The sequence below is a fragment of the Erpetoichthys calabaricus genome, chromosome 7, assembly GCF_900747795.2.
Source record: "Erpetoichthys calabaricus chromosome 7, fErpCal1.3, whole genome shotgun sequence".
NCBI lineage: Eukaryota > Metazoa > Chordata > Cladistia > Polypteriformes > Polypteridae > Erpetoichthys > Erpetoichthys calabaricus.
The window spans coordinates 168,640,640-168,661,407 of record NC_041400.2 but is presented as its reverse complement, the minus strand read 5'-3'; the positions used below and the strand labels follow the sequence as shown (position 1 = coordinate 168,661,407).

Below are 20,768 nucleotides of genomic sequence, written 5' to 3'. Positions count from 1 at the left end.
CGGTCTCTCTCTCTCGGGCTGCCTGTGTGTGTGTGCCTCGGTCTCTCTCTCTCGGGCTGCCTGTGTGTGTGTGCCTCGGTCTCTCTCTCTCGGGCTGCCTGTGTGTGCGCCTCGGTCTCTCTCTCTCGGGCTGCCTGTGTGTGCGCCTCGGTCTCTCTCTCTCGGGCTGCCTGTGTGTGCGCCTCGGTCTCTCTCTCTCGGGCTGCCTGTGTGTGCGCCTCGGTCTCTCTCTCTCGGGCTGCCTGTGTGTGCGCCTCGGTCTCTCTCTCTCGGGCTGCCTGTGTGTGCGCCTCGGTCTCTCTCTCTCGGGCTGCCTGTGTGCGCGCCTCGGTCTCTCTCTCTCGGGCTGCCTGTGTGTGCGCCTCGGTCTCTCTCTCTCGGGCTGCCTGTGTGTGCGCCTCGGTCTCTCTCTGTGTGTGTGCCTCTGTCTCTCTCTCTCGGGCTGCCTGTGTGTGTGCCTCTGTCTCTCTCTTTCGGGCTGCCTGTGTGTGTGCCTCTGTCTCTCGGGCTGCCTGTGTGTGTGCCTCTGTCTCTCTCTCTCTCGGGCTGCCTGTGTGTGTGCCTCTGTCTCTCTCTCTCGGGCTGCCTGTGTGTGTGCCGCTGTCTCTCTCTGGCGCTGCCTGTGTGTGTGCGCGGCTCTCTCCGCGCTGCCTCTGTGTGAACCGAGGTTCCACTGAGGTTGACTAATGAAAAGTCAACATGGCTCAGAGGTGCATGTGGAGTCTAGCAGAGACGAACGTGAATGACACCCGGTGTTGTGAGTTGCTGCGTCCGAGTTGGTGGGCGTGGCTCTGCGAGTTGTCGTCGTATCCAATGGTCTTAGAGTTGGTGGGCATGGCTGTCTTGCGTGCTTTCCATGGGTGGCTACTTGTCGGCGGCTTTGTGAATTATATACGGTGGGCGTGGCTGTCTTGCGTGCTTTCCACGGATGGCTACTTGTCAGCGGCTTAGTGAATTATATATGGTGGGTGTGGCTGTCTTGCGTGCTTTCTATGGGTGGCTACTTGTCGGTGCGTGCTTTCCATGGGTGGCTACTTGTCGGCAGCTTAGTGAATTATATTATATTATATAAAAATCTTGGGTTGAGACGTGATCATCTCAGAGAGAGACTTTGACGTCACACAAGACTAGACATTACAACCTTAGGAAGCAAGACCCGCGAGATGGTCACTTTAGCAAGTCAAGACCTACTTACAAAAAATTTAAAACAAGTTCACAGACATCTAAACTCGCAGTTATTGGAATGCTTTTGGCAGACACACTTCATGTGCTCCCAGCTCTTAAAAATGTTATAAGTTCTAGATGGCACGTAAACGACTAAGCGAAGAAGAAACAGCAGTGTGTCAAAAAAAGACACAAAAGCGTTGTAGAGAAAAGAAGGCAAAAAAGGATGCACAAGAGAACAATAATAATCTATGTGCAAATTCAGAAAATAAAGACAGTAATAATCAGCCCAGACCAGGTGGAATTGAAAAGCTTGTAGGTCAAACCGGGTCAGAAATAAAAGACTTCATAATGACGTTCAAAAACGCTGGCTTGATACACATGCAGAACAGGTTAGAAATTATGAAAGTTGGAATATTCGAAAGTATCAAAAATATCCGCAAATATCCTCCGCAGTTTTTATGCCTTTTTTCGTGGCAATACTGTACTGTAGAGAGAACTGGAAGCAACTGTATAGGAAAGTGCGGCTTGGGATGGTGAAAGTAGCCAATAGAATTTGAAACTGCAACTCCCAGCAGTCCCTGCAGTGGCTCTGATTGGTCTTCTGCTGAGGGTGCTGGGGCTCTTGGGGTCAAAGGATGTCAGCGCGGCTTTTAAAAAAGGGGGCTGGTGACTAAAAGCAAAAAAAAAAAAAAAGTTTTTGTAATTTGTGTTTCAAGTTCCCGTCTGTCTGCCTTCTGTTGGGTTACCTATACTTATTCGTTTTGTCCTGGATAATTTCGTGGTTGGCATCTTGATTGTCTGCCATCTGCCTGTGTACATGAAGACTGTAAGTGGATTCATGGCCATCCTGCAAAAAAAGGAGCGCTCCTGAACCCGTCCACTCGTCTTCACCATTTCAGAAACTAGCGGTAGGACTATCTTTACATTCCCATTCAACGTGCGGATCTCTGGACTATTTTCATTACATGTCATCGGTTGCCGTTTTTCATGATTTACTGTGTGTGTTTTGTTTGTGCTTTGTTGTACTTAATGTGTAATCGCCGTAAGGGGAACAGGGGTGGTATCGTTGTTTTAATTTATTTCATTTGTTTTCATTACATTCTTTATTTGCTGGTTGATTACCAGTTTGCTTTGCTTTTGTCTCCGTTTGTGAGTGCATGTGGGTCGGGCCAAGGCTGGGTGCGTCCCTGGAATCTCCACTATAAAAATAAACACAGTAAATCACCATCTTCAACGGTGTGAATCTTAGCGGCACCGGACTGCTGCAGTGTTATTCATTTCTCCTTGCTGCTGATTGACTGTGATGCATCTCCAGCTGAGTGTTCTTGTGTTTTCCGTTTTGTTCCTCTTAACCCTTAAACTGCCACAACCGACTATAGCCGTTTCCCAGTGCCATTTGCGAGCACACAGGAGCTGATCAGTCGCTGACAGACTACTTTCACATTGCCTTACTTGTGGCTGCTCTGTCGCATGATATGCTTCTTGCGCGATGCTACGCATACTTAAAAGCCTGAACAGCACTGGTCCTTTTTGGCTGATTGCTTTGTTTCTCTCTCCTCCCCCAGACATCCTCTGCTCCTGTTGGGGGTCCCGCTCCAGTTGTGCTCCCCTATGATGTTGGTCTATTCTTTAATTGAAGACTATCTGCATACTGAGCTCGTTTTACGTCTGAAAGAGACATGTGTTTGAATAAAGTTCCTGTCTCTACAATCTCCTGTGTAATTCTGTGACCCAAGCATGACACCATGCAGCACAGCAGCCTCACTGTCCCTGGGATTGAGCCGCTGCACTAGACTAGCCAGCAAGCATCAGCGCTTACCTCTGTGTGCTTGCATGCAGTCAGCTCAAGCGCAGTTGGCTCAGTGATTTACTAAATTTCATCCATGGCGTCAGTTGCACCTTGTACATATTGTTCCAGTAGTTTTTTTTAATACTTTTTACAGTTCATTGGTAGTGTGTAAAGTGATCAGTGTTGCAGTAATTGTGATGCTGTTTGCATGAAAACAAATGTGTTCCATTAAAATACCACTTTTTCTTTGTGAATCGTGACGTTTACTTAAGAAGTGCAGAAAAAAAGTATTTGGCGTCCAGGGATGCATTAACCCCCAAATATGTGGCAGTTTAAGGGCTAAAGCCCCAAGATGCCGCCAAAACACCCTGCACCTTCTAAGGCTTCTGGCAATGAAAACGCACTTGCATGAATTACAGTACATACAGGGATACCATCGGTATTTTACATTCTAGCACTGGGGGTGACATAGCAGTACAGTATACAGGTCTACCTTTACATTCTTTATTTTTAGGTAATGTATTAAGCCAAGTTTGAAAATAAATTAAAGTGTTTTGGGGGGCATATTTAGGGTTTAAACTATAAAAATAGGCATTTTTTTTTTAACCACATCCAAAATTTGCGGTTTTTCTAGGAACATAACCCCTGCGAATTTTGGGGGTGTACTATATATAGATATATATATATATATAAGGCCGGGCTCCTAAAAACTATTGAAATTGTCAGAAAAAAAACACAAATGCAGAGTCAGCGATTTCGTTTTGCGGACGTGTTCGCCCCCCTTGTCTATCAGCAGCTAAGTGAGTTTCTCTCTCTCATTTGTATTTCACTGGTGGTTTCACTTTGGCAACGGAGTTGTTTTTTTTTCAGCTTCATGCTGTAGCCTCAAAACTTTTCTTCTTCTGACTTGTTAACTTGGGACCACCTTGCCGACTCTTTGAGCTTCATACTGTAGACTCGTATTTCCGGGCTGGACAGACAGACAGACACACTTCCACGCATAGATGTTTATATATACAGTGATCCCTCGCTATATCGCGCTTCGCCTTTCGCTGCTTCACTCTATCGCGGATTTTATATGTAAGCATATTTAAATATATATCGCAGATTTTTTGCTGGTTCGCGGATTTCTGAGGATAATGGGTCTTTTAATTTCTGGTACATGCTTCCTCAGTTGGTTTGCCCAGTTGATTTCATACAAGGGACGCTATTGGCAGATGGCTGAGAAGCTACCCAACTTACTTTTCTCTCTCTCTTGCGCTGAGTTTCTCTGATCCTGACGTAGGGGGATTGAGCAGGGGGGGCTGTTCGCACACCTAGACGATACGGACGCTCGTCTAAAAATGCTGAAAGATTATCTTCACGTTGCTACCTTCTGTGCAAGCTGCTTCCTGAAGCGACATGCTGCACGGTGCTTTGCATACTTAAAAGCTCAAAGGGCACGTATTGATTTTTCACTGTTTGTTTTTATCTCTCTCTCTCTCTCTCTCTCTCCCTGCTCCTGACGGAGGGGGTGTGAGCTGCCGCCTTCAACAGCTTTGTGCCGCGGTGCTTCGCATACTTAAAAGCCAAACAGCCCTATTGATTTGTTTGCTTTTCTCTCTCTCTCTGACATGCTCTGCTCCTGACACTCACTCCTTTGAAGAGGAAAGATATGTTTGCATTCTTTTAATTGTGAGACGGAACTGTCATCTCTGTCTTGTCATGGAGCACAGTTTAAACTTTTGAAAAAGAGACAAATGTTTGTTTGCAGTGTTTGAATAACGTTCCTGTCTCTCTACAACCTCCTGTGTTTCTGCGCAAATCTGTGACCCAAGCATGACAATATAAAAATAACCATATAAACATATGGTTTCTACTTCGCGGATTTTCTTATTTCGCGGGTGGCTCTGGAACGCAACCCCCGCGATGGAGGAGGGATTACTGTAGTGTCACAAAAATCACAATGAGATGTAGCAAGGTTTGGGGCAGCCACCCGTATAATATGGTATCCTGGCTGCAAATCATTTTTTAAGTTGATAACACTGTTGTGCACAAAACCGAGTCCAATACAGAACTGAGGGAATAGGGAAAAGGTGGAGGCTTTTAAAGGGGAAGACAGGAAGTGAAGTCAAAGGGGTCAGGCTCATGTAGGTCTTCTGTCATTGGTGCGAGCCCGGACGTGACATCACAGGGTCCGGAGCCGGCAAGGTCTCCTTCCATTGGCTCAGTCCCGGAAGTGACGTTAAGACGACCAGGTGGAATCTCCCGTGAATGGTCTGCAGGCAAGGGAGAAAAAGAGTCCGTGCACTCTGCCACTTCCCGGTATGTCTCAGAACTGTCCTTACTCAAACCCTTTAGCTGCCTCCCATGCGCACGTGTGTGACGATAGATAGAGAGATAGATAGAGAGACAGACAGACAGACAGACAGATAGCTAGATGGATAGATAGATGTAAAATTCCATTACAACGAACTGCCAGGAACCAAAAAAATATTTTTTGTGATGAAAATTTCGTAGTATTGAGATTCTGCATTTGTCACTATAGTGCTTTCTTTAACTTGCGTCTAGGCGTTTGCAATCACTTCAATAGCTTCTTTCGTGTTAATTTTAATCTCCTCCTGTCTACAAGTTATGCTGATGAGAATTTTTCTCCGCATTTCCTTGCGATAATACACTTTCAGGGTGCAAATGATGCCCAAATCCAATGGCTGAAACACTGCCGTGTAATTGGGTGGGAGGAATTCAACACGAACATTATCTAAATGTGGAAGCATTTTGTGGGCAGCACAGTTATCAATCAGAAGCCGAATCATCCTTTTCTTCTTTTTCATATTGTGAGGTTTCTGAACTCTTTTGGGACTCACCTCCCACCCAACGGGACAACACGAAGTGTGATTGCCGCATCTGTAGAAGATTGTTTGTCAGTTGCCGGGGCAGGGCAACACTTCATATTTCCATGGAGCTCTTCTGGCTTATTTAATTGTTTCAATTTACTGAACCTGCAGGTCTTTGTAATGAGGGAGGGAAATGAAAGAACAACTTGGAAAGAAGCAGCTATACCATCCACAGTAGCACCATAACACCCTATAAAGTTATATTAATTACAATAGAAATGTGTCATCTTAAACGTCATGCCTTTTGGTGATCAGTTCATCTTCTGCTCATGTAACTATTCACAGTAACAGACATTTTAAGCAAATGTTTGAGCACATTTGCATACCAGTGTACTTCACAAACAGTGTGATATGCTAGTAAGGCACAGTCAGTGATCGAAAGCGCAGAAAATGGAGAAACAACATGAAATGTGTTTCTCCATGTGGACCAGGTTCAGTCTGTATTTTATTACTGGAGGTTGCCTCAATAGAAGGGGTGTTCGCACACAGCTGGTTGGAAAAATACATGTGGCGTGTTTTAAAGGGTGGTGTACAGCTATAGTAAGGCTGGTTAAAATCAGCTTGAAGTCTGTTTTATCTCCTAGCTGAAAAGGCAAAGAGATTACATTCCCAGCATGTTTGGAAGCCACCATCAGAAACAGCTCAACAACTGGCATAGTGTAGCAGATGGAATTATCCCAGGTGTAATAATATACAGTGTCAGAGACCTTAGAGGAAAGGCAGAAGGCAGAGAGAGTTCACCCACTAAATGGTAGCAGAAACCTTTCTGCATACATCCCTGATCTCAGAAGTGGTACCAGTGCCCAAAGTTTGCTTCACAAGTCGTCTCAGAATGAGAAGGCTGTCCTCATTTTGCAAACTTAAAATACAACTAAATCTTTCTTAGAAATACAAAAACTTGCACATTTTTATTGTTAATGATTTTCTGTGCACACTTTTTGTCATTTGTTTTTATATTTGCAGCCCTTGTTCTTCTTCCTTGTGGGTTCTACATTTCTTTCACACTTACAGCAACCTAATCTTAAATTTTCTGTAGTTTTCTTTTCAAGTCTTCCCTTTTTGCAGCCCTTGCTGCTCTTAACCCTTTACCTAAGACATACTTTACCAAGGGTGATTTTTTTTCTTTTCCGTTTTGATGGCAAAGAAAAGTAGTCCACTTGTTCCCCCCACTATAACTACTGGTCTAAAGCATGGGCCACCTGTTAAAGTCCACCTGCTTGTTTTTCATCCCATCATAGCCTAGTCAACATTGCTGGGTAAGAGGGTGTATGCTCTGACATTTTCTTACTCTAGCCCAAGACAAGGCACACTCTGCTCCTAATGTGATAATACTATCAAATGGGATAGATAATAGGGAGAGTACCTTGTGCATCCATGCTGAAGCAGGGCGAAGACGACTCAGGAGCTGTTGGTTAATGCAGACTTTAACGTCAGCCTGTGGTTTCTGCTGTTCCATTCTGCTGTTTGTTTTAAATTCTGAAATAAACTGGATGTGCACTTTCAACTGCTATCGTCTTTTTGGGAACTTTGCATTTTACTATATACTTTTTACATTTTAATTTGTTTGACATTCAGTCCTTCACACCTGAACCAAATTCTGGACAACCAACTTAACATTACAGTCTTTCTTGGAAGAGGTGCATTGATATCACATTAATTGTAATGACCCTTCCCAGATAATGAGAACAGTTCACTATGCAGGAATCAAACAGGTTTACTTCCAACAACAAAAACATTCAAAATCACAACAATGCAATCAGTAACTATTTACAACTCTCCCATTGTTACAGAAATAGGAGAAAGAAAAGAAAAAAAAGTTTTTCAGCCCACTGTTTCAAAGTGATGATAGTCTTCAGGAGTATTACAGGTCTCCAACCCACAGGCTCCATTCAGATCCAGCATCAAAGACAAATTCACCATTCCACACACACCCCTGCTTGTGGCTCTAACACCATCCAAACTGAAAAATGCATCACTTCTCTGTGGCACCCTGCTTTCATTCAAAATTCCCACCCTTCAGCATCACGGTTGCTGCTTTGCATCAAGAGTGGCTAATGCAGCTCTTCCTTGCCCACTCACTCTACTCAGTGCTCTGATCAGCTGTACTGCCATGCCCCTTAAGGCAAAAATCCTGGAGATTATTGGTCAGATCATTACAATATGTTTTGACTGTATACATGTAACCAGCTGACTAAACTAAGGTGTGTGTGCACAACTGTTTAACTGTATCATTTGATGAAAACAAAACATTGCAATATTCACATTTGAATATTGTTTTAAAACATTTGAATTGAAAGATTTAAACTGAACTATTGTTCCTGTGCTCCACTATATTTAAGGTTAGTCCAGTTAATACTTATTTACCAATAATTATAATATGACCCTCTAAACTTGCCTTGCTATAGTATTAAAAGATGTACATTGAAACTACTGACTACATTAGGGGATCTTTAAAACACAACTTTTATAAGGCCTCAATTCCTAATGCTTTCAAATTGAATCAAATTATTCTTCCTTCAAATGCACTGATATTAACATATAAGAAACAAAATTTATTCAATATATAAAGAAAGCGGTAACGGACACAACAGAGGACCTATTTCTTTGGTGGAAGAGAAATAAAAATTCCAGTAAATTGTAAAAAAAAAAAAAAAAATATATATGTGTATTTGCACTATCACTAGTTCCTCCATTCAGTAAAGCAGTGAACACTGCTACACTAGAGATCAAGTATAAAATAAAACAAACTAAATATACTGTTCTTCAAGGCAAAGAAATGCCATAAGGGCTTTTTTTTTTTGTTTGTTTTTTTTTTTGTTAAAGTCTGATTACAGGTTGCAACCTTTTATTTCTTATAGGTGTTGGCAGATTGCTGTGAAACAGTTTTTTCGATATGAATTTGCACTGTTTATATAAATAATAATACATTTGTTTAATTGGAAAACAGTACCTTATACTTTTCCATATTGTATGGGCTCATTTTGGTAGTCATTTGCACTGTTTAAATAAAAACACACTGGTTTTAAATAAAAACACATTTAAACCGTTCATTTAAATGAAAAAATTGACCACAATGGTACCTCATGCGTTCCAGATAACAGCACCAGTTTAAACACTCTAACATTTTTTTTTTTTAATTACTAGAATAAGATAAAACAGATACCCCACGAATACCACACAGACTCTGCTTCACTGCAAAATATCTACAATTACCCACATAATGTATTTACAATATACTGATTCAATTGCGGCACGATCATGAGCTTTGGGTATTGGAATAATGAAGAGACAACAAGCAGAAGCAGCAGCAATTAGGTTAGGGACAACTGACAACATGGGAGGGAATAAAGCCACTGTATTACTGGGGTCTCAAATCAGGAAGCATCTCATTTAGAAGATTTGCACAATGGTGAACTGCCAGTAGTCAGCCACAAACCCACAACTCTGGCTTAGAAGCAGTTTTCTTACAGCATAAGCTAATACAGGAGAATGTCTATTCTTGGTCATGCAAATACCTCTTCTAAATACTGTGAGCAGAACACACCTTTATGACATCAGCCTGTCTCAAACCCCATCTGTTCTGTGCGAGACTGCCACTGCACATTGTTTAGGTAGCTTATATATATGGCAAACATCTCCTACAAGAGGTATACCAAGCACAACCCACGAGACACAAGGACATACTACAATGAGCAGCTTTTTACATGTCTGAAAACTACTCTAGAAGGCTTATAGACATTTGCTGAGGGGGGAAAAAAAAAAAAAAAAAAAGATTGTCATGCTTGGCTATGTTACAGAATGGCTCTTGCTAGATCAGAAAATTAAACAAGTAAATCATTATTCATTATTTCTTTTACAAATAATTTTCACTTGGTTTTCAGTATGAAAATGCAATATTCAAAAATGTTGAATTGGTTTACTTAAATCTAGTCTACACTATTCTTCATGGATTATAATTAGCTGTTGTGCTTTTCTTACAAGCTTCAAAAAAAAAAAAAAAAAAAAAAACTGCAAAATGCACAAATTTCAAAATCTGAAAAAAAGAAAGTGAAAGCTGGAACTGCTTCAATCTTCAAAACACATCTATTACAATTGGCAGTATAACAGAATAGACAAAATTATCCTTGAAACAATTCAAGTCATAATCTGAATCACCCTTAACTCAAGAGTAATTAAAAAATATTGTGCTTTTGAGTCCTGAAAGGTAACTCAAATTTTAATTGTTAAAACCAGTAATTATTTGTGATAATCAAGAATGACTATCTTAAGTAATCTGGCCTACTTAAAATATACAGCAATCAGCGTGAGCACAAACTCTGAGAACCAGAAGAAATATTTATTTATCCCTTCTTTGTCCAGTTGTTAGGGCTGTGGTCTACTATTACACTTCCACACACAATAATACAATCACCAGTTAACCTAACCTGTACATCTTTAGAATGGGGCCCAGAAATAACTACTACAGAGTCACAAAGCGAATGGAAACTGCACACAGACACGTACTCGGCCAGGATTAGCACAAGATCTTGTGAAGCCTGGGAGCTGCAGCAGCAACTGCTACACCACCACACTATAAGGTCATGGGATAGCCATAAATGTGTACTATATGTAATACGTAAATATGCTTTTCTCTTTTAGGTTCTAAGTTTCAAGGAATGTCAGAGAAACTGATACACTTGTCTGGATAAAGGTGTCAGTATTATTTCTGCAGTGCACAAATGAATTTGTCACGCATATCTTTAGGGCAGGTTTTATTACTGCAACTACATTTGCACAACTCCCAGGTTAAAGACCTCTGAAACAACTACAGAGGTATTATTCCAGAAAAAAAACATTTTATCCTTAAAACATTTCCTAATACTCAAGACATGCTTATTTATATATAAAAAGTTAATAAAAATGAACTGTGAATATCAAAAATCAACTAAAATAATTTTATTAAACAGTAAGAGGATTATAACAGCTTAACATTTTATGACTTCAAAGTAATTATTCATACCTCAGTGCACTTGTCAAGTGAAATTTCAATAAAGAAAAAAAATAGTCTAGCACACTCACAGCCTTTGCTGTAACACAAAAGTATGCACTTTCTAAAATAAATTATACAAGTTTAACTTCCTAATCCTTGCAAAAATTAAAAACAGCTCTATGCCACTGTCCAGAATGGCCAGAATTGTGGCAATATCATAATTTTATTAAATATTTTGCACTTTAAACCTGATTACAGATACTATTTGTGGCAGTTTAAGAAGGAATTTCAGAGCCTGAACTCACCAATAAAAAGTCTGTATATAATTTAAGGGGGACAACAAAATGACATGCACAAATATAAAAACAACTGTATGTAGTCACAATATATGTTCTGTATGAGTTCTCAGAAAGCATCTGGCACAATCCTACACAGCTACTTTTAACTTAAATATTTAGGACCAGCTCCAACTATGGTGGAGAAAAATCAAAACAACGTTGGATAATGATGTACTCTTGCTAAAATTCTTTATAAACTTTGCTGCATGTAAAGGGCCTTACATTTTTTATGACGCAAGACTAGAATGAGGCCCAATTAATGTAAAAATAATGCTTATATTCTTGGTTATCTTCATTTTGAGGTGGCAATGTTAACTGGATTTTGTAAAAACAGTATACTGCTATAAACATTTAGAAAAAATGTTACTTTTTTTTCCTTTAGGACTGGACTGACATCAAATGTGACCTTTCGCTGTAGTCAAAGGCTAACTTACTTAATATGATGAAACTTGCAGAAAGTAGGGCAATATTACATCTGCTATATCTGGATGCAAAAAAAAAAATAATAATAATAATCACGTGCCACTATATTTGCTAATGTTTTCAGAGTTCATTATAATAATTATTCTATCAGAATGTCACATAAGGTGTTACCACAAGCAACGGTAAATGTCTACAGTATAAATGTCTACTTCCTTGAAGCACATCGATTTTTGTGGTGAAATCTGGTTACTGAGGATGGAAAACAAAAGTTTAGAGATTTAATATCCATCCAACAGTACAGATTTATAGGATTATGATTGCCATTTGTACAAAGTACAGTGAATTTTTTTCTTGCATGTACTAATCCATATCCACTAATCCAACACAGTAACATCATAAAGAGATAAAATTGTTGTGTTAGACTTAGATATCCTTGTGGTAGGTGCCAGCTTCACCATGACCCTACTCAGGATGGCAGCTCTGAAAAATATGGATGGATGAATAGAATATGTCCAAATAGATGAAAAAGAATTTCTATACTTAGAAAATAAATACACAAAATGGCAGGAGGATGACATTATCATAAAAATGATAAAAAACAAAAAGAAAAAACATTGAAAATAAAAATTCATTATGTTTCAAAAACAAAAGATGGCAGACTTGTGTCTAACATGTTTGACAACAAATGTTTTATGATTTTTCATTCAAAAAAAATTTGTAATTTTAGAAGTGACCATTTTTCTGCACCAAAATGTAAAAACTGTACAAAACTACAGATAAGACTGAGATGATGTATCCTGCTGACTTCATGTCAAATCACATTTCTGCTACCTTGATGGAAGTAGAGATTTAACAAAGGCTAGGCCATGGCTAAAAAGGTCAGCACATGGTCAGCTACTGTATATGACTCAAATGATGATGAACTGGCATTAAGAGGCTGAACAAGTGCCAGGGGTACATTCCCAACATCAGCATGACAAATGGGATGATGGATCCCTACTTTCATGCTGTTTACACAAAATTCCACCCATTTTATTTTGCAGCAGAAACAGATTCATTCAGCAGATGAGGCAACATTTTTCTAATTTACAACCACCCAAATTTGGTAATCACGACCCACTGTAGCCTCTTTCTCCTCCACTTAACTGACCATGGAAGAATTTGCCATGGTTTTTGGGCTTTGAAGCAGACAGGCTACAGCAGCATAAGTGTTGTGTATTGAGAAATGCACATCTGCACACCATTGTTGCAAAATGCTGCTATAGGAGTATTTTTGGCCTGTTAGGCTGAACATGTCCGATCATTTACATCTGGTCTCACTCATTAGCATGTTGTTTTCATCCATGTAGCTGGAATCACAGTGAATGTTTCTGGAGGGTTTTTTTTTTTAAAAAGACTTCTGACTCCTGATATTTTACTAAATGATGTACTTCCAACCACAGAAGACATCACTATGTTAAGTGGTTCTTCTTCCGGCTGCTCCCGTTAGGGGTTGCCACAGCGGATCATCTTGTCCGCATATTGATTTGGCAAAATTTTACACCGGATGCCACTATGTTAACTGGTTGGAAGTTATTAATTTATATTGTAAATTATGATAGTCATCCAAATCTCAAAAAGCAAAAGGAGGGTGCTAAAAAAAAAAAAAAGATGTGTTGTAGAGGTGTTCATCGTGACTGGGATCCAGCAAGACTTTTCATTCTGGTACAGGCAAGAACTGGCAATCAGCACTGAAAAGTGCAGACGGAGGAGTTTCTATAAAACTCCAGTAAAATATATTACTGCTTAAAAATTAACAAAGATCATTAAGACTATAAAACGTCTTGTAAACATATTAAGAGATCCAATCATAATGACTTTTTATGATATTATTTCGGAGTACCAGATAGTTAAAGCATATTGAAAAACAAAAACAAACTAAAAAAAAAAAAAAAAGTCAGACATTTGGACCAGGCTTTCACTGGTTTTAGTTTCATATGCCCCCTCACCCCCCCAACCTTGAAATACCAAATCATGTTTATGGGGGAAACACGATATACTCCCTGATAGCATTAAACATTAAAAAAGCTTGTTACTATAATTTTGGTAGAAGGTAAATGCTATGTGCAGGCTTTTAGACTTTAATATTTTATTGTTAACAGTTTTGTCGTGTTCTTGTTAAGAGTTATTTTAGTTGTGATTTTTTCCATGTTGTGATGTTTTCAATTTCTATATATAAAATTATTAATTATGTAAATACAGCATACATTTACTGTATATGTCTACTTGAATTGCTTAGACAAAATCAGTCCATACTGTAGATTAACTGATAAATTGTTAAAGTCGTCAGACTAAACGTTTACAAAAAAATCATAGTCTGTGGAAACCATAGAGGTCACACATAATGAAATTTTGGGAAAGGGTTATAGAGTGAAGGCTTAGAGAAGAGACCACTATAGGTGAATTGGGGTTTAGTTTTATCCCAGGGGGAGGAACAACTCGTGCAATCTGTTTTTCTTGTCGGGGTTTTATGATCCAGGTGTCTTGAACCTTTTCCAGAAAACATCCAGAAACGAATTGACTTGTCAGGGCAAAAAGATTCAACTGTTTCCCCATTAATGGAGAGTTGCATGCAGTCATTCAGTGTTTCAGGGTGTAGAGAGGTACGATGTGTGGTCTTCACTCGGTTCATGCAAGAAAATCCTCTCTCACAGATGGCTGTTGATGGACTAAGTGTCAGCATTAATTTCACCAGCAACAAGATATGAGAGAGGTGTTCTGGATTCCCAGAGAGGAGATCTCTGTACAAGCAATCATCTACCTTGCTACCCCGGTGTTCTGCAAGCCACATTTTTAGATCCATCCATTCTTGTGAAATTTTCTCTTTCTCTTCCTCATCTAGCAAACTGGCAAAATGTGTGACAAGATAATCTACCTCTTCATCCCCATAATTTGCCAGCTCTTCTCTGGGGTAGGGAAGAGTGGAAGGGTCAAAAACCTTGAAACAAGAGAGAGGCTTTTCACGCAGATTTTTAAATCTGTTGTCCATGTACCTGACTGTGTTCTCAATAATCTTCTGAATCTCTGCACCAAAGGTGTCTTTGTCTGCGCCCTCACCTCTTCTAGCAGATCGCTGACTTTTTGTGAGCCGAGTTCCATAGTAGCAAATGCTACCATCCTTCGTGTCCAAGGTTTTCTGGTATTCTCCTGGTTTTGTTTTTAGGCTGAGTAAGCATGATGTGGTGCTCTCAACTAACTGATTTGTTCGTGTGATGTTTAGGTTATCATGCTGAAAATCAGTACAGCACTTGGATAAGATGGTACTGTAGTCCAACATGAAATGCAGGAAGCGAACAAATTTCTCAGTCTTCATCTCCCGCACCACCCCCTTAGCCTTGGTTGCATCCTCGGACTTGACATCACTTCCTCCTGCCATGTTCTCCATATGAACAACAGTGGGAGTGTAATTTTTTTCCACAGCCTTCAGACATCTCAGCCGGCTTGGAAGCCACCGTGTGCTCTTCAGGCCACTGAAATGTGCCAGTTTCTCATTTAGCAGTTCACTTATTTCTGTCAGTTCTCTTCTCTTCTTTGGGGAATAATAGTACATCTTAAAGATGGTTTTCAGTGTATCTTCAAATTTCACCAGGTACTCACAGCCTTTCACGCTATCCAGCACGGCTAGCTCTAATCTGTGTGCCACACAGTGGATTGTTATGATGTGGGGTATCCTCTGTTTCAGACTCCCAGCTACTCCTGTTTTCTCACCCATCATCACTGCAGCACCATCAAAATTTGCACACACAACTTTCTTTTTCCATGTGTCTTTTCTGATACCCATGGTGTTCACTGCTTCATCAATAGCCTCTAAAATACCTGCAGCATTTGGACTCTTGACTGGCTGACATTTGATCATGTATGTGGATATGTCACCATTATCTCTCACATACCTGACATGAACCAACTCCTGTTCTATTATACCAGTGTCTGTACTGCCATCTGCAAGAATGGATAAGAACCTGCTTTCTTGAATTTCCTTTTCGATCTGGTCTCTTGAAGTTTGTGCTATTGCCCCAATAAACTCTCTGCAAGCATGGTCATTGAGGTAAGTGGAACCAAGATCTAGGCCATTTGCTTTTTGAAGTTTGCAAAGACTGCTAAATTTTGCCAATGGTAGTTTACTCTTTGCAACATAGTATGCTGCTCTAAACAGCTTTTTCAGGACTTCTTGCTGTGCTTGGTTTATTTTTAGTATTTTTTTGCAATTGGTGTTTGTTCTGGGAAAGATGCTGCAGACTGAGCACCAATGCATTTCTTGTGATGCAGAGATTTCTCATGGGTTCTGATGGGGTCTTTCCTAAAATTACTGGTCCCAGTAACAAAGGCGCTTGTCGAGTCAGAAATCGAGGGAAACTCACGACACACCTGGCAGAACATTGTTATTTAGCTCGTCATATTCCAGCCACAGAAATTCTTTTGTCCATGAAACCAAAAAGCTGCGCTCTCTTTTTGCCTCATAGTCTGATTTGTCATAACTTTTCCGGTTTGTGGTAGGCTTTTCTTTGGCTGTCCCTTTTTCACCCTGACCTGTCTTATTTGGCTCAGCAGAACTAAAATACCTGCGTAAATCCATCTATTTTTACACATGCACGCACATAACGGTCAGCGATTTTTTTAAATTCTCTGCGCAATCAACCTCTATCACATGTTTAAGCTTGCTGCGGGAGATTTCACTTGTCATGTTTGAATAGTAAGCTAATGAGTGATAAGACGATGTCAGAGGAATTGGTGCGCAATTAATCCGTCACTGACCAATCAGTACTGCCGCTCTCTATACACAGTTCGCACGATCGCAAAGTGAAAGTGACAGTAAAAAACAAGCGCGAATTCAAACGCGATTTCAATATTTCACATATTGACAGTGGCTCATCGATGCCCGAAAATGACATAATTACCCAGCTACATTTGCTAAAGAATGCAAAAGCACTGATATATATTTTTCCTTCCTATGATAGCCCGACGGGCAGGGCCGAGATAGATTTTGGTAGCCTGACTGGAAGACACAATAGCCCCGGGACGTCGGGCTAGCGATTTTGCGAGCCCTGTCAAACATTGTATTGTTCCACGCGCAGATCTTGTTGATGTAATCTGAGCTAGTTGAGATGCGCACCCTCTGTTTTAACATACGCATCTACGACGTACTGTTGGAATAGTTTGCCGATGCAGTGCAAAATACTAAATGTATTCCTCTTTGCTAATCTGTACGCGTAAAATTGGCATTGAGTAAGCCTTATTCGCTTGGTGGTTCTTTTATCGGGAACATGTTGTAAATCTTTGTGCCAGCCAATGTCTCCATAAGGGAATAAAAGTGGGTAAACCATAGGATCGCAATTCATATTGAGCATGGAAATCTGTTTACAGGAGTTGCGTATGGGACAGATGCAAATGTCCCTTTCGGCAGGCATTTCGCCATCTTCTCCGACGAAAACCACTGCAATGTCAGGACATTGTATCGTCGTAAATCCTGCCTAGAGTTTTCCTTGAAAACCATTCGTACAGATGCTGTTGGATTGGACGGAGAGATTTCATGCATGTGTTGGTATGATTTAGCGAAGGGGCTGATGGTTCTGAGCATGGAATCTAGCTGGAGATGTACATTTTCGCTGCATGCAAAGTTTGCTTTATGTTGCAAGTATACTATGACCATCAGCATCAAGTGACTCCGTGAAAAACCCGAACTACAAAGAGGACTATTTCATTTATGTTAGGTAGAATGCCCAAAGGGGACTGGGCGGTCTCGTGGCCTGGAACCCCTACAGATTTTATTTTTTTTTTCTCCAGCCTTCTGGAGTTTTTTTTTTATATTTTTTCTGTCCACCCTGGCCATCGACCTTACTCCTTTCTATGTTAATTAATGTTGTCTTATTTTAATTTCTTATTTTGTCTTTTATTTTTCTTCTCTTCATTATGTAAAGCACTTTGAGATACTTTTTGTATGAAAATGTGCTATATAAATAAATGTTGTTGTTGTTACTTCAGTAGCTTGCGCTGTGTCAAAAACATACAACTGTCCATATCCTGGAGAGGTAGAAGTGTTAGCGTATAGTGGAGAGATTTGGTGATAAATTTGCCCATAGTATAGTGCACGACATGGAAGAGGCGGAATAGGAATTGAGAAATGCCGTGTCGGCTGCATGTGGGCAGGACCGGTTTTTAAGTGGAAGCAGGACGAACCACAAGAGAAATATATATAAGAGATTATCCTGGCAATAATGGCAACAAAGGGTGTGGATATTAATTTAAAGAGCAAATAGGTTTTCTAAAATATGCACCACATTTCTCTGAGTAATCTGACATTTTCTAAAGCTTTAACTCATGTGCATGCAATATTTAAAGAATAATTGTAAAAACAGAAATATCAACACAATGAAGGTGTAACAAGATGAATACCAAATGTGGCATGACTAAACATTTAGCACAATATCTAAAGAGATGGTCAAGTGGTGTCTTAAGGTGAAGTCTTTGACCTTTGTCAAAACGAAGAACAAACCTTTAACTGAACTTTGTTTGTGGGATGATGTACTCTCTTCCACAAGAGAGTATGATTAGATTGCAGATTAAAGCAGTGTTTCAAAAGCGTTTGGACTTTGGAAAAGGTCAGATTACTGCCAGGCCGAGGCTGGATTTTTTATCTAATAAGATGTGCATACTGTCTCCAATGAACAATGTGTATGGCACCAGTGGGCCACCAAAGAGTCACATACTTAGAGACCAAGAACAACAAATAAGATGGATGCAGATAAACAATTCTGCAAATGCATTCTGTGATATTTTGTAACAAAACACAGTAGATTCTGAAATGTATGCGCATTAAAAAAATCAAATGCCATTCCATTTTTAGTAACCATGTGACTGTCCTTGTAATGTGTTTATATATTAAAAAAAAAAAAAAAAAAAACTAGCAGTTTGTGCAAGAACTAAGAAAACATTTACACTGATGTTTGCTTTTAGCTGATGGATCAAAGTCTATTATTTAAAGCACTTTAAAGGGGTTGTGAAGGTAAGATGTATTATACATCTCCCTAGCACACTAGATTAAAAGAGACACGTGAATATTAATAAACAATGTAGCACAGGGAGGACAGTGAACAAATAATAAAGACATTCTTTAGTAATATGCATCTGTTCATACTAGTAACTAAATACTTAAAGTGCCAGTAAATGATCATTTCTTGGTTTTAACTTGAAGCATATTTTAGTTGCAGACATTTAAAATGATTAAATTGTAGCTTTTGCATTCACTTTAAGATGTGAAATGCATTACGAGAAAATAAGGCACAATTCAGAATGTACCAATTTATTTTTTTAATAAAATAACTTTTAAAGTTTAATAGTTTAAAAAACTACAAGTTTTAATCACATTTAAAATAAGTGAAATCCAAAACAGACAAGGAAAACTAACTTTTTTTGTGTGTGTATTCAAAACATGCTTAAAGTGAAAACCTAGTCCATATACTGTAACTTTTGGATTATCCTGTTTTTTTTCTGATGCATTCAACACTTAACCATTAAAAAAAAAGTTTTCCAGAATTACATTTTTACCTTTTCAAGAAAGAAACTTGTTTCTCCTTGGTAGCAAGTTAGCCTTTCATTCTTTATCATCTACTTTATCTTTTGGTATAATTTCTACTTTGAATTCAAATGCTCTAGAGGAAATATGCTTTTGTGATTTACATACAATTGTTGCGGACTTGAATGGGCAAGTTTGGGTAAGTGCTAATGGATATGAGGAAGTCCATGGGAACTTTGGCTTTGGTACCAGGAATGTGGAGGACAAGATGATTCTGGAGTTTGGTGATGAAATTAAAATGTTCGTGACTGTGAGAATCACTATGCTTGATAATGTCGCATATGAATCTTATGGTATACAGTAAGGAGCACAACAGACCATTTTTTGGCAAGGAATGTTGACTGGGACATGGTGAACAAAAATGTGAAGATGGTCCCTGGAGAAGGTTGTGTATTCACAACATCATTTGGTTGTATTTGTTTTAGTCAGACAGGGTATTCTATAAGGAAGCAAAGCAAAGTGCTAGAAAAGCAGCTTAAAGTGCATACTAGACGATGAGACATCAGTCTGCAAGTTAGCCACAGAATAAGGAAATAAAGCAGAACATGTTTGGTATCACAAAGCAGATGGCTTTAAAAGTGCTTAAGGAACCATTGTGACTGATAGTAATACAATTAAGAATACCTAGAAGTAGTAGTGCATTGGGGTGAATAAGAACAAATGAGAATGATATTCATTGTGGGGAAAATTGAAGGACCAAGCTGTAACTTTTTGAAAGAGGAGATCACAAAACCACTAAAAAAACAAAGATAGGTAAGTATGTGGGCCCATCGTGACTGGTTTAGGAAATGTTGAACAAAGCAGAAGGTATTGGAAGTGAAGTGTTGCACTGGTTAGTTAACCAAATTGTGTGTGAAGGAAGGATTCCTGAAGAAGTACACTCACTCCTGTATTCAAAGGCAAGGATGTTTTTGAAGCAGGTGACGAAGGCATGCAAGATAGTGCTTTTAAAAAAAAAAAGAATCAGGGAGGCAGAAGAAACTGATAGTCCAAGTGTACTTGTTGATATCAGCATGACAGGAACATGATAAACAGGAGGTTTAAAACTAGAAAAATATTACTCTGAAAGATGATACATTATCAAATTTAAAACACACGACAAAAGTAAGCTTTTTTGCACTATGGATTGAAACTCTTGCAACAATGGTACCATTTCAAGTTAAAAATTCACTATAGCAATAGAATGACAATAAGCACATGAAGTTCAGCAAAGAATACAGGAATGCTGTCCAATTTTAGTTATTTATGAGCATACTATATTTTTTATCATAAGAACTTCCTGTAAACATCACTTGCCAAGCCATCTTCACAAATACCGATAACCGAGTTAGGGAATCTAAATGCCATTTATTTGTTAACAATGGTTGGACAAAAGTATTAAAAAGGTTTAATTATAAATTTTCTTTTTCAACAAAGATCTGACAGGAAAACAAAGTCCACAGAGGGAATAAAAAAAAATAAAAAACACCTGATCCTGTGTAATAAAAAAAAAAAAAAAAAAAATCAAATGTTAATGATGAGGGCACACCTTAGAAGGTGAAGTTATAGAAACAAAAACTTGGAGAGAAAAAAAGTGCTCAGTTTGCAAGTACAGTAT

General features: G+C 39.2%; 1 protein-coding gene across 1 annotated transcript in view; it reads right to left on the bottom strand.

Moving 5' to 3' along the window:
- Positions 1 to 20,768, bottom strand: part of iqgap2 (IQ motif containing GTPase activating protein 2) — a 234,051-nt gene that overhangs the window by 151,686 nt on the left and 61,597 nt on the right. The window lies entirely within an intron of this gene.